The 12112-nt window shown below is 42.3% G+C and overlaps 1 protein-coding gene across 5 annotated transcripts in view; it reads left to right on the top strand.

Annotated features, from left to right (window-relative positions):
* MYOM1 (myomesin 1) overlaps positions 1-12112 on the top strand; it is a 155930-nt gene that overhangs the window by 8641 nt on the left and 135177 nt on the right. Inside the window, exon 1 of one of the 5 annotated variants that reach the window (XM_044294763.1) lies at positions 11293-11416. The exons of the other annotated variants lie outside the window; for them this stretch is intronic. The gene's annotated coding sequence lies outside the window, so the exon portion shown is untranslated. Of the gene's footprint in view, positions 1-11292; positions 11417-12112 lie in introns of those variants that run through there. 5 annotated transcript variants of the gene reach the window in all.

Genomic DNA, 12112 nt, shown 5'->3' with positions numbered 1-12112 from the left:
ACATTTAACTTCTCAGATTGCCATGGTCATATGCGACCATGACATCTGAGTGGTCATTTAGAGGGAGGGAGCCTTTTTTTACTATGTAAGCCTTGGACCTTTTGAAGGCTCCTAGGACTGCCATTGTAAAGGTCCTATAAAGCCCTGGCTCAGCCAGGGCTTGAGAACATAGCACTATTGCTATAAACTGCCATAGTAAAGTATTGCAGTTTATGATATAAGCAATTTAATTATCTCATGTTCAAACCCCCTAGGGAGGCTAAAAAAAAAAAAAAAAAAAAAAAGGTGTTAAAAATATTAAAACAAAAACAAAAAGAATGAAAAAGTCAAATCAACCTCTTTCCCCAAATTAAAAATAAAACAAACAAAATATAAATAATCATCACTGCTATCACTGCACCCAAAAATGACCAAACTATTAAAATATATAAGAATTTATCCCGTACAGTGAACACTGTTACATAAAAAAGAATCCTAACAGTATATTACACGCATAAAACAGTTGTGCAATTGCATTTTTGTTTCCAGTTCCACCCCATTAATATTTTTTATTAAATGGTGCAATTAGAAAGTACAGCTTGTCTGCGCAAGTTAAAAAGTTATGGAAGGAGTCTTGGAAGGCAGAGAGGAAATTGAAAAACAGACTAAGGCTACAATCACATGTTCGTTGGAGGCTCCACTTGGGGCCTCCGTCAAAGAATTAGTTAAAACTATCACAGAGAAAGAAGCATTCTCCTGAAAGGAAACCGAACAGATCCCATTATAGTCAATGGGGTCTGCTTGTCTCCATTTGTTTCAGTTATGTGCCGAATTCAGCACTTCTATTATCTTCAGTGTTCTGTTCTTATAACAGAAATAACAAACGCTAATGTGAAAGAGGCCTAAGTTCCATAAATACTACTTTAAAACTTAAGACTTTTTTGGATGTGGCAACCCAAATTATCTAAAATATTTTTAAAAAGCTTTTTTACATTTTTCTAGTCATGCAATCTTTTGAGTACTTGTATGGTACACTGCAATAGTTCTGCATTGCCGTATGTGGTGATTTTCCTGTTATTTTATTAGAACTTGCAATGAAGGAACAGAGGGAACCGTGATCTTTGTCTGACCACCCCTATTAATTGACAGTTATCTCCAATTCTGGCTGTTGCAGGCAGGTGTCACCTGTTGAATACAACTGCTACCCACTGCATATGGAGCGGACTCAGCTCCTGTGCCTGTTCTCTACTCTTCTTTGTGATCAGCGACATACAGTTACATCACTGGTCTTTAAGGGGTTAAACGAAACGGAGACCTTTTCAATGGATTTTTTTTGCTTACTAGGTGCAAAATTAAGTAACTGAAATAACATTAATTAAGATTACATACAGTTTTGATGCTGTAGAGACTGTGTAGCATAGCTTATATAACTGGTTGTCCTGCTGCTATTGACATGGCTCTGACAGCATACTGCTCCTGGTTGTATCTGCTCTCTATTCTACACCTCCGTTCTCTCAGTGTAAGAGATGGCAGCAGGAGGGTAGAATATTTACATGGCAGATCAGAGTGTGGAGTGGTGGGAAAGCATCCAAGAGTGTAAATAGGGATCAAAGTGTGGAAAAGGAGAAAAGCATTCATGCATCCAAGAGTATAAATAGGAAGGAAGCGAACACAAAGCAGTCTGAAGCGGGAAGGGGAGAAGAATCACAGTCTTGGCATGGTTGTAGAGAGATATGGATATTCCCATATGGATATGGGATATTCTGCAAGACTGGTGGAGGGGGCTGGGGGAAATGTCACACACTTATGAGCATCGGTGTCTGTCAGGACAAAGGGAAAGCGATCTCACACAGTCTTGCATTGGCAGCACTGAAAGACCACGGCTTGGAAGCCGCTTCTGTTAAATAAACAGGCACTCCGGTAATGCCTATGCTGGGAGGGAAAAGGGGTGGCTATGGACTGACTGAGTCTCACTACAGTGTTTACATGCAGCAGACCTCAGGTCTACATGACAGTGTTACTATTTGGCAACATTTTAATGTAGTCTTGTCTTAAACTTGTCCCAGCAGTTTAATTTCAGAACGGTATAATGTATGGCCAATTTTAGTCCTGGTAAGGATGAAAGCCATAAGTTTATCAAAATGAAGTTACAAAATGAAGAACTCCATAGTCGTGGGTTGTACCAGATTTTGGTGTGTGTTATTATTCAGCAATTCAAGTATAGCCAAGACCCAAGATTGTGTTACACTGTACATAGCCCCAGGGAGCCGTGTATGATACAGGTATTCGAGGAGAGAATCCCTGTACCATGCACCACCTCCTCAAGTCATTCAGTAAACATATCACAGCGTTTTTTACTTCAACCGTAAATATAAAAATTCCCAAATATTAGTAAATACAAAAGAGCCATAAAAAATCAAGCTAATGTCAAAGTTCTAATATAAATGATCATTTTACTTAAAATATTGTAGTTATTTTATGCACTTGTGACCGATAGACGAATAGAGCAAAATAGATAATATTAGTACCAGGAGAGTTACCTTATCCTGATGCTGTCCACTATTTTAAGTCCTTTTAATGATGTTTCTGCTGTTAATTGAATTATATAATACATATTATGTACATGTTTGTTACATGTATGCAGTTGTTTTTTTAATAAAGATTACAGTTTGTTGAATATGTTATAGCTTTTTTGCTGTCATATACTTTGATCTTTTAAATAAAACTGGTGACAGATTTTCATTAATGTCATTTGATTTTTTTTCCTTAGCATTCTCTTTTGTTTGGTTCTAAAGTTGTCTCCACTGCAGCCCAGTGCTTCATCTGTTAGGCCTCGTTCACACTTCAGTGTTTGGTCAGTGATTTCCATCAGTGATTTGTGAGCCAAAACCAGGTGCAACTCTACACACAGAACAGGAGCAGATCTTTCCCTTCTACCTCATGTCTGTGGAGGCTCCACTTCTGGTTTTGGCTCACAAATCACTGATGGAAATCACTGACCAAACACTGAAGTGTGAACGAGGCCTTATAGTATTGCAGTTATTTTATTTTTCTGTTGTTACAAGATATTTCTTAGTATCTTTATTTTGGGAAATAGTTTGTCATGGAATTATGTGGATTTAAAAAATAGTACTGCAAAACAGATATTTAGTGCTGTTATCTGCATTTGTGGACATTTTCTGCATCACCTGTAACATGAAATTGGTTACAACCTCAGATGATGGGCCTATGTCTCAATGGCATGTCAGAATATGTTAAAGGAGTTGTTCAGTGCTATGATATAGATGACCTCCGAATAGCTGATCGATATCATCAGATCAGTGAGGATCCGACTCCCGGGACTCCCCCATGATCAGCTGTTTGAAAGCCCTCAGTCTTGTAGTGGTCGTGCAGTGTAATAACACAAGCCGTTGTCTGATATTGATGAGCTATCCTGAAGATGGGTCTTCAATAGCTAGCATTCACAACTCCTTTAAAAAGTGCACATGCTTGACAGTGTGAAGGACAGAATAACTTACGTAGTAATAGGAAGAATGTCTTAAACAAATTCATGATAATGTTTAACGATCGGATGAATGTTATTTAGAAGCATATCATGTATCTAATTTTAGTTTAATTATGATGTTTATTATTACTATTTTCTTCTTTAAAGAAGCTGCCTTAGCAATCAGTGTATGGTGTTGTCTGTTTTACTATTGTTAGTAGTCCATGGCAATTTGTTAAAAATGGCCTTAATTTATCTTTTTTTTGTATAATTGTCTTTTTTTTTTAAGTACCGTTTACAACAAACCATACAAGTGTATTATTCATTGTTGTGTAGAAGAGAATTCTAGTAAGATAGTTTCAAATGAAGAACATTGAGCCACTTAGTATAGGTGGCCTTATAACATAACATAGCATAGCATAGATAGTTATCTATCGACTTTGCCAATCATTGTAGTACTAATAGTACATTTTACAACATGCTGTTCAAAGGAGAAAAAAAAAGATTGTATTCACAAAAAGAAAGCAAGTAGTGAAGGACATATACATGAACAAAAACTAAATGAGACTAAGACAAGATAAACAAGGGAAAGGCAGGCTAGGAAAGGGGTAATATAGTGCTTAGGTGCGTGCATCAATAAATTCATCCCATATCTGCCAGGTTCGAACCTTTCAATCTGGTCGGTCATGAGAGCTGTAAGATGTTCCATCTTTCTGATGTCCATGACACTAGATATAAGGTCTAGTTGGGTGGGTTGGTCTGTTCTTTTCCAGAAACTGGCAATAAGGCCCCTGGCTGCCGTCAGGATCTATAGTGTTAAAAATAATGCATACTTTTTTAAAGGCATGGGAGGCATATTCAATAGATAAAAGCAAGGATCTAAAGGGAGCTCAATGTCCAATAGAGAAGGATATCTTATGTTGTTCTCCAGAATAGACATATCAAAGAGCATTCCCCAAAAATATGCAGGTGAGATCCCATGCCTGTCCCGCACCTCCAACACCTGTCTGAAATTTTAGGATCAAGATGTCTCAGTAGTTGCGGGGTATGATACCAAAACATCAATATCTTGTAAGAGTTCTCTCTATGAGTAATGCAAATAGAGGTCAGTGCTGCTCTTTTCCAAATTAATTTCCACTCACCCGGAGAAACACTACGATTCAGAAGCGCTTCCCACTTGGACATACAGTATATGAGTGTCTTATAGGTGCGGGATAGGACAAGGAGGAAAGAATAACATAAATCTTGGAAATAAGTCCCCTGGTCGAATCCGAGAGTTTACACAACTTCTCAAACTGTGTTGGGGTAGAAACCTGAGATGAGTTGAACAGACTAGTGAACAGGTGTTGTGTTTGCAAGTATTGGTATCTAGAAGATTCTGGTAATTGAAATGTAGTTTTAAGGAAATCGAATGGTAAAAGTCGTAAAGTTCTGTAATCTACCATGTCCGCAAAGTGGAATAACTTTATAGAGAACCAAGGCCTAAAAAAGTCAGGGCACATACCTGTCTGGATTCTGGAACAATGGATTAAATAAAAACGAAGTCATAGAGAACCTATCAGACGCACGGGGGAATTTCTGCATGCATGTCCTCCAAATATTATATGTAAGGGACATTGGCCCCAGTAATTTAGGCATTAGTGTAGGTGGTATCCGAGACCATAAAAAAGAGTTGGGATGCACAGTTGCAATAGTTTTTCTATTTCCATCCACCTGGAGTATGCATAAAGGTTGGACCATGCTGGGAGACGCCTTAGGTATGAGTCCCCCCTGCCTCTTAGGGCTGTGAGAGTGCTACATGCTATTATTATTATTATTTATTATTAAAGCACCATTCATTCCATAGCGCTGTACATATGAAAAGGGGTAAACATACATAATACAGACAATTGCATTAATCATAAACAAGACGAGATACAAACTGGTACAGAAGGTGAGAGGGCCCTGCCCGTGAGGGCTTACAATCTACATGGTATGGGAGAAGGACACAGTAGGTGCGGGTGAAGTTGGTGATGGCTGTATAGAGGCAGCAGAGTCACTGGTTGCAGGCTTGTCTGAAGAGGTGGATTTTCAGGTTTCTTTTAAAGAATACCACTGTAGGTGAGAGTCTGATATGTTGGGGTAGCAAGTTCCAGAGTGTGGGGGATGCACGGGAGAAATCTTGGAGGCGATTTTGGGAAGAGGTGATAAGAGGAGAGGAGAGGAGAGAAGGAGGTCTTGTGAGGATCAGAGATTGCGTGTGGGGATGTATCAGGAAAGTAGCTCAGAGATGTAGGGAGGGGACAGGTTCCGGACGGCCTTGTATGTATTCATTAGTATTTTGAACTGAATTCGCTGGGCAATGGGGAGCTAGTGAAGGGATTGGCAGAGGGGAGAGGCAGAGGAGTAACAGGGTGGGAGGTGGATTAGTCGGGCAGCAGAGTTGAGGATAGATTAGAGGGGTGCAAGAGTGCTAGATGGAAGACCACAGAGGAGAATGTTGCAGTAGTCTAGGCAGGAGATAAGGGAATGTACAAGCATTTTCGCAGATTCAAAGTTAAGGAAAGCACGGATGCGGGAGATGTTTTTGAGTTGGAGGTGGCAGGTGGTGTAAAGGGCTTGGATGTGCGGTCGGAAGGAGAGGGCAGGATCCAAGGTCACTCCAAGGCAGCGGACTTGGTTGACCGGGAGAGTGTGCAGCCATTGATCGTGATAGATAGGTCTGTTGGGGGGTTTGAGCAAGATAGGGGAAAGATGATGAACTCTGTTTTATCCATGTTAAGTTTTAGAAAGCAAGAGGAGAAGAAGGATGATATGGAAGATAGGCATTGTGGGATTCTTGATAGTAAGAGTAAGGTGGTAATGTCTGGACCAGAGAGGTAGATCTGTGTGTTGTCAGCATAAGAGTGATACTGATAGCCATGGGACTCTATGAGATGTTCCAGGCCAAAAGTGTAGATAGAGAAGAGCAGGGGTCCTAGGACAGAGCCTTTGCGGGACACCAACAGAGAGGGAATGAGACGAGGAGGTGGTGCGATCGTGGGAGACGCTAAACGTCCGGTCTGTGAGGTATGATGTGATCCAGGAGAGGGCCAAGTCAGTGATGCCAAGAGATGAGAGAGTTTGCAACCGAAGGGAGTGGTCGACAGTGTCAAAGGCAGAGGAGAGGTCAAGGAGAAGGAGTACAGAGTAATGTGTTTTGGTTTTGGCTGTTAGTAGGTCATTGGTGACTTTGGTAAGGGCAGTCTCAGTTCAGTGGTGGGGTCGGAAGCCAGATTGTAGGCGGTCAAAGAGGGAGCAGGAGGAGAGGTGAGAGGACAGTTCAGAATGGACATGTTGTTTAATTAGCTTTGAGGCATACGGAAGAAGTGATATGGGGCGATAACTGAACAAAGAAGATGGGTCAAGTGAAGGCTTTTTGAGGATGTGTGTAATGGTAGCATGTTTAAAAGCAGAAGGGAAGACACCAGAGGTTAGTGATAGGTTGAAGAGATGAGTTAGGGCTGGGATAAACACTGTGGTGAGGTTAGGGATGAGGTGGGATGGGATTGGGTTAAGTGCCCAGGTGGTGAGATGTGATCTGGAGAATAGAGTGGAGAGTTTTTCTGCTGTAATGGTGGAGAAGCGGGTTTTGGAAGAAGAGGACCGAGCAGTTGTGTAGAGGGTCTGTGGGGAATGTGTACTGAAGCTTTCTCTGATGTTGACTATCTTTTGTTTGAAGTATTTGGAAAAGTCCTCAGCTGAGAAGAGAGGAGAGGGTGGGGGCGCTGGGGGACGGAGAAGGGAGTTAAAAGTGTTAAAAAGTTGTTTTGGGCTGTGGGCCAAGGAAGATATGAGAGATGAAAAGTAGGCCTGTTTTGCATCAGCAAGTGAGAATTTGAATATGAGGAGGGATTGCTTGTATGCGGTGAATTGATCTTTAGAATGGGATTTCTTCCATCGCCGCTCAGCAGCCCTGGAAGCTAAGTTGGTGTGCCAGGGTTGTCTGTTGATTTTTCGGGTTTTGTTGTGTGTGAGGGGGGCAACAGTGTCCAGAGCTGTACTTATGGTGGTGTTATATAGGGTGGTGGCAGCATCTGGGTCTTGGAGGGAACAGATGGTAGAGAGTGGGAGAAGAGAGTCAGAAAGCAAGTGAAAGTCAAGATGTTTAAGGTTCCTGCGGGGGTGTGCTAATGTGTGGACTGGGGGAGCAGCAGAAGAGACCAATGAAGAGAAGGTGAGTAGGTTGTGGTCGGATAGGGGGAGAGGCGAATTAGAAAGGTTAAATAGGGAGCAGAGGCGGGTAAAGATAAGATCCAGAGTGTGACCATCTCTGTGGGTGGGAGCAAAAGACCACTGTGAGAGGCCGAAAGAGAAAGATAGGAGTTTAGAGGCGGCCGAGTGGCAGGTGTCAATAGGGATGTTGAAGTCACCCATGATAATAGTGGGGATGTCGGCAGAAAGAAAGTGTAGTAGCCAGGTGTTAAAGTGGTCAAGAAAGATGGTGGCTGGGCCTGGGGGTGGTAAATGACAGCTAGTTGAAGGTTGGAGGGAGAGTAGATGCAAACAGTGTGCTTCAAATGAGGTGAGCGTAATGGAGGGTGGCAGTGGAGTTGGGCTGTAGGAGCAGGTGTCTGATAGGAGAAGACCAACTCCTCCACCATGTTTTCAGCCGGGGTGGGGGGTGTGAGTGAATTGAAATCCACTATATGAGAGTGCAGCAGGGGAGGAGGTGTCAGAGGGTGTCAGCCATGTTTCTGTGAGACCCAGAAAGGAAAGTTTTTGAGAGATGAGGAGGTCATAAATGTAGGACAGTTTGTTACAGACAGAGCGAGCATTCCATAATGCTCCTGCAAGAGGAACCAAAGGAGCAGGGGTCAGAGGAATGGTTATTAGGTTTAAGGGGTTGCAGAAATTTGTAGAAGGAGATTTGTAGTGGGACATGGACTTGATAGTGGGCATTTGCTGAGGTGGGCCTGGATTTGGAGAGATATCACCAGCAATAAGGAGAAGCAGAGAAAGTGTTAGTAGGTGAGAGTAAGAGAGGGCAGGCTGTATCTGTGTGTGTTTGGGAAGGAAGTGTTTTATGTTGCCAAACAGGTTTGTGCAAGCTGTCAGATGAGAAGGTAAGATGGAGGAAGAGATGAATAGTTCCTTGCTGGGTAAATGGATGCATTTTCCCATTCCATATAAATCGTAATATGGAGGACTGGAGGGCTCGTAATTCTTTTCCCAGAATGGGAACTGATAGAATTTCCAGGAAATATAATAGCTTAGGCAAAATGGACATTTTAACAGTTGCTATACGACCGAATAAGGAAATTGGCAAGGACATCAACTTATTCATAAGGACTTTGAGTTCTTGAAAGAGAGGAGGGAAGTTATAAGTATATATCGAAGAGTTAGTCTAAGTTAATTGTACTCCTAAATAGCATAAAGTCTTCTCATTCCATCAAAAATGGAAATTAGTCTGGAGTGTGACTAATCTGTCAGATGGGAAATTCAGTGGTAGGGCTTCAGTTTTTGTAGTGTGGACTTTATATCCTGATAGCCTACTATATCCTTCCAGTAGTCGAAAGAGGTTTGGAAGAGTAATGTGTAGGTCTGTCAGGGTAAGGAGGATATCATTTGCAAATAGGGAAAGCTTAAATTTTACTTGATTAACTTTAACCCCATGTATATCAGGGTGGAATCTGATGGCTGCGGCGAGGGGTTCAATACAAAGCACTAAGAGGAAAGGGGAAAGCGGGCATCCCTGACGTGTGCCGTTGTAAATATGAATTATATCAGATTGTGCATGGATCATTTTGATGGTGGCTGTGAGCTGGGAGTAGAGTCTGCAAAGTGCACCAAGGAAAGGGCCCATGTTCCCAAAAGCATGCAGGGTGGAGAACATAAAAGGCCAACTCAAGCGCTCAAACACTTTTTCTGCATCAAGGCTTAACAGTAAAGCCTGATGGTTGCATTTGTTAATAACATCTATTAAGTCTATGGTTCTTCCTGTATTGTCCCCACCCTGGCGGCCCATTACAAAGCCCACTTGGTCCTTATGTATTAATTGAGGGAGCCAATATAAGAGTCAGTTGGCAAGGATTTTAGTGAAGATTTTTAGGTCAGAGTTAAGAAGAGCTATGGGGTGGTAGTTAGAACAATCCAATGGATCTTTACCCGGCTTTGGAATAAGGGTTATGTAAGAATGTGACATTGTGGCAGGTATTGGTGATCCTTGCAGGAAGGAATTAAATAATGCTAACATATGTCGCTCAAGAATAGAGGAAAATGTTTTGTAATAGAGATAAGATAAGCCATCTGGTCTGGGGGCTTTGCTATTAGGAAGTTGTTCTATCACCTCTTGAATCTCTTTAGCTGTAATCAGAGCATTAAGTGAGGTTGAAGCTTCTTTTGATACCTTGGGTAGATTGCATTGGTTCAAAAAGGAGGAGAATAAATTCCTACATTCCACTGGGTTATAGGGCACTTGCTGCGGGAGGGAATAAAGAGAGGCATAAAACTTTTGTAAAACGTTTGAAAAAACCTTGGGGTCATATACCATACTGCCATCAGGTTGTCTGAGATCAGTTGGTGTCCCTACAACATTGGAGTCGTGTAGTTGACCCACTAAAATCGTATGCGGTTTATTGCCCCATGTGTAAAAGCACTGTCACGAGTATAAGATCAGCTTTTCTGTTTTCATAAATGCCATTTCACGTAGTCTAGCTCGTAAAATGACTGCGTCATAGCAAATCTCGTGAGGGACACGTCTCCAATAGTAGGTCTAGGTTTTTCAACTGTTCGTTGATGGCAGCATATTGCAGATTACCATCTTTTTTTTTATTTGGACACTATTGCAGTACAATTGCCTCTGAAAACTGCTTTATGCGGCTCCCACAGCGTGGAAACAGAAGAAACAGAAGAGTGATTGATAGAGAAGTATTCAGATAGAGTGTTGTGAAGTTCTTGTCTAGATGCAGGACTGGTAATTAGAGAGTCGTTTAGTCTCTAGTGACATACTTTGATGTGGTTTTTGGCTGTTTTAATAAAAATGGATATCGGAGCATGATCCGATCACGTGATTCTTCCCACTTCAGCGTCGCTTAGCATTCTAAGGGTAGGGATATTACCCAAAAAATAATCAATACGGGTGTGTGTACTATGGGAGTGAGAATAGAAGGTGTAGGACTTGGATGTGGGATAGTTTATTCGCCATAGGTTGTATAGTGCAAACTTCCGCTTCAGATTCAGATAGGCCTCTGATTCGTATATTCTTTCTGCGCGCTCTGTTGTCTAGATCTTCCAGGTGTTGGGTGTTGTCTTTTATATTTCGGGAGTAACAGGTGATGACGGATTGTAGTTGAGCGATGTATCTGCGGGTATCATCATGCTCAGTTTCAATAGAGTCGATGCGAGCTGACATCTGTTTAAAATCTTGACGCAAGGAGTTTATTTCTGATTTACAAGTGCTTCTCACCTCTGCTATTAAGGCCTTGAAGTCCTCTTTAGTAGGGAGGTGTTGTAGAGTTTGATGAAGTATGATGGAGACCTGTGATGACTGAAGCGCTCCCTCCTCTCCATCTTCTACTGGGTCTGATAACTGTTCCCAGTTTATAATTTCTCCCTCACTTCTATTTGCAGACTGTGACATCTCTGTGGTGTCCCCAGGGATGTCATTCCAGTCACATCGGCGCTGTGATGGCGTGGCTGTTTGCCCAGGACATCTGGCTGATGGTTTGGGCGGCATGGCATCACTCAGATATGCCTGACCACAAGGCTTTAATACTGCCTCTGTAATGTCCCCTATAGCTGGGGTGGTGAAGCCAGGGATAAATTCCCCAGCCGTGGGGGAAAGGAGCGATGTGGATGCCTGACGAGGAGCGCTCTGAGGGGAGTCTCGCAGCAGGGGTGATGCTTGCAGTCCCACGCTTCTTGAACTAGTTAGTAATGCGGTGATGGTGATAGGCCGCAGTCAGCAGACGAAGCAGCGTTACCTCTGCTTAGGTATGTATCAATCGTTCCGCTCCTCAATCCGGTGTGTCCTTGGGCTTCTTGGGGAGCAGTTTCTTTCCCATGGGATGCGATCCCTGTGCTTATTTGCCTCCTGATGATAGCGGGGCGGCAGAGCTCGTCTTTCACGCAGCCATCTTCTTAGAGGTCCAGGCCACGCCCCCAACCTTAATTTATATTAAAATTTAAATTCCTTAACCTAATCAATCACTACAATGATTATGAAGGGAGCCAATTATGTTGCTAAACTAGAATTTGTTGCAATCATAGAAAGGCTTTTGCAGCATATAATGAGGTATGCCACAACTGCTTCTCCTGCTGCATTTCACCAACAACTAGGTGGCTCCCCAGTGAGGCCCACGTCACAGTTTAAGAACCAATGGTGTAGACAGTATGAATGGGAATTAATGGCCAGCAAATAGATCTAATATAGTGTCCTCCTCCAGAGACCAGTGAGTGGCAAAGGACTTGCCTACAGAGCCTTATTTGTATAGTGACATTTTCTCACTTAGCAGTGCCATAGAGCTGTCATTCAATCAGAGATGGCGTTGATCTTGTCTCAGTCTACACAGCAAAGCTGAAAATTCAGCTGCAGAAAGCAGTGAATGCGTTGTTGCTTACAAGTAGCGCTTATTTCTATACCCTCTCAGCAGGCATCGCCATTATCAGAACCTAGTTGATTTCAGGTCT

Source organism: Bufo gargarizans, chromosome 5 (genome assembly GCF_014858855.1).
Source record: "Bufo gargarizans isolate SCDJY-AF-19 chromosome 5, ASM1485885v1, whole genome shotgun sequence".
In the NCBI taxonomy this organism is placed as follows: Eukaryota; Metazoa; Chordata; class Amphibia; order Anura; family Bufonidae; genus Bufo; species Bufo gargarizans.
The sequence above is the reverse complement of the archived record's forward strand: the minus strand, read 5'-3'. Positions and strand labels throughout refer to the sequence as shown.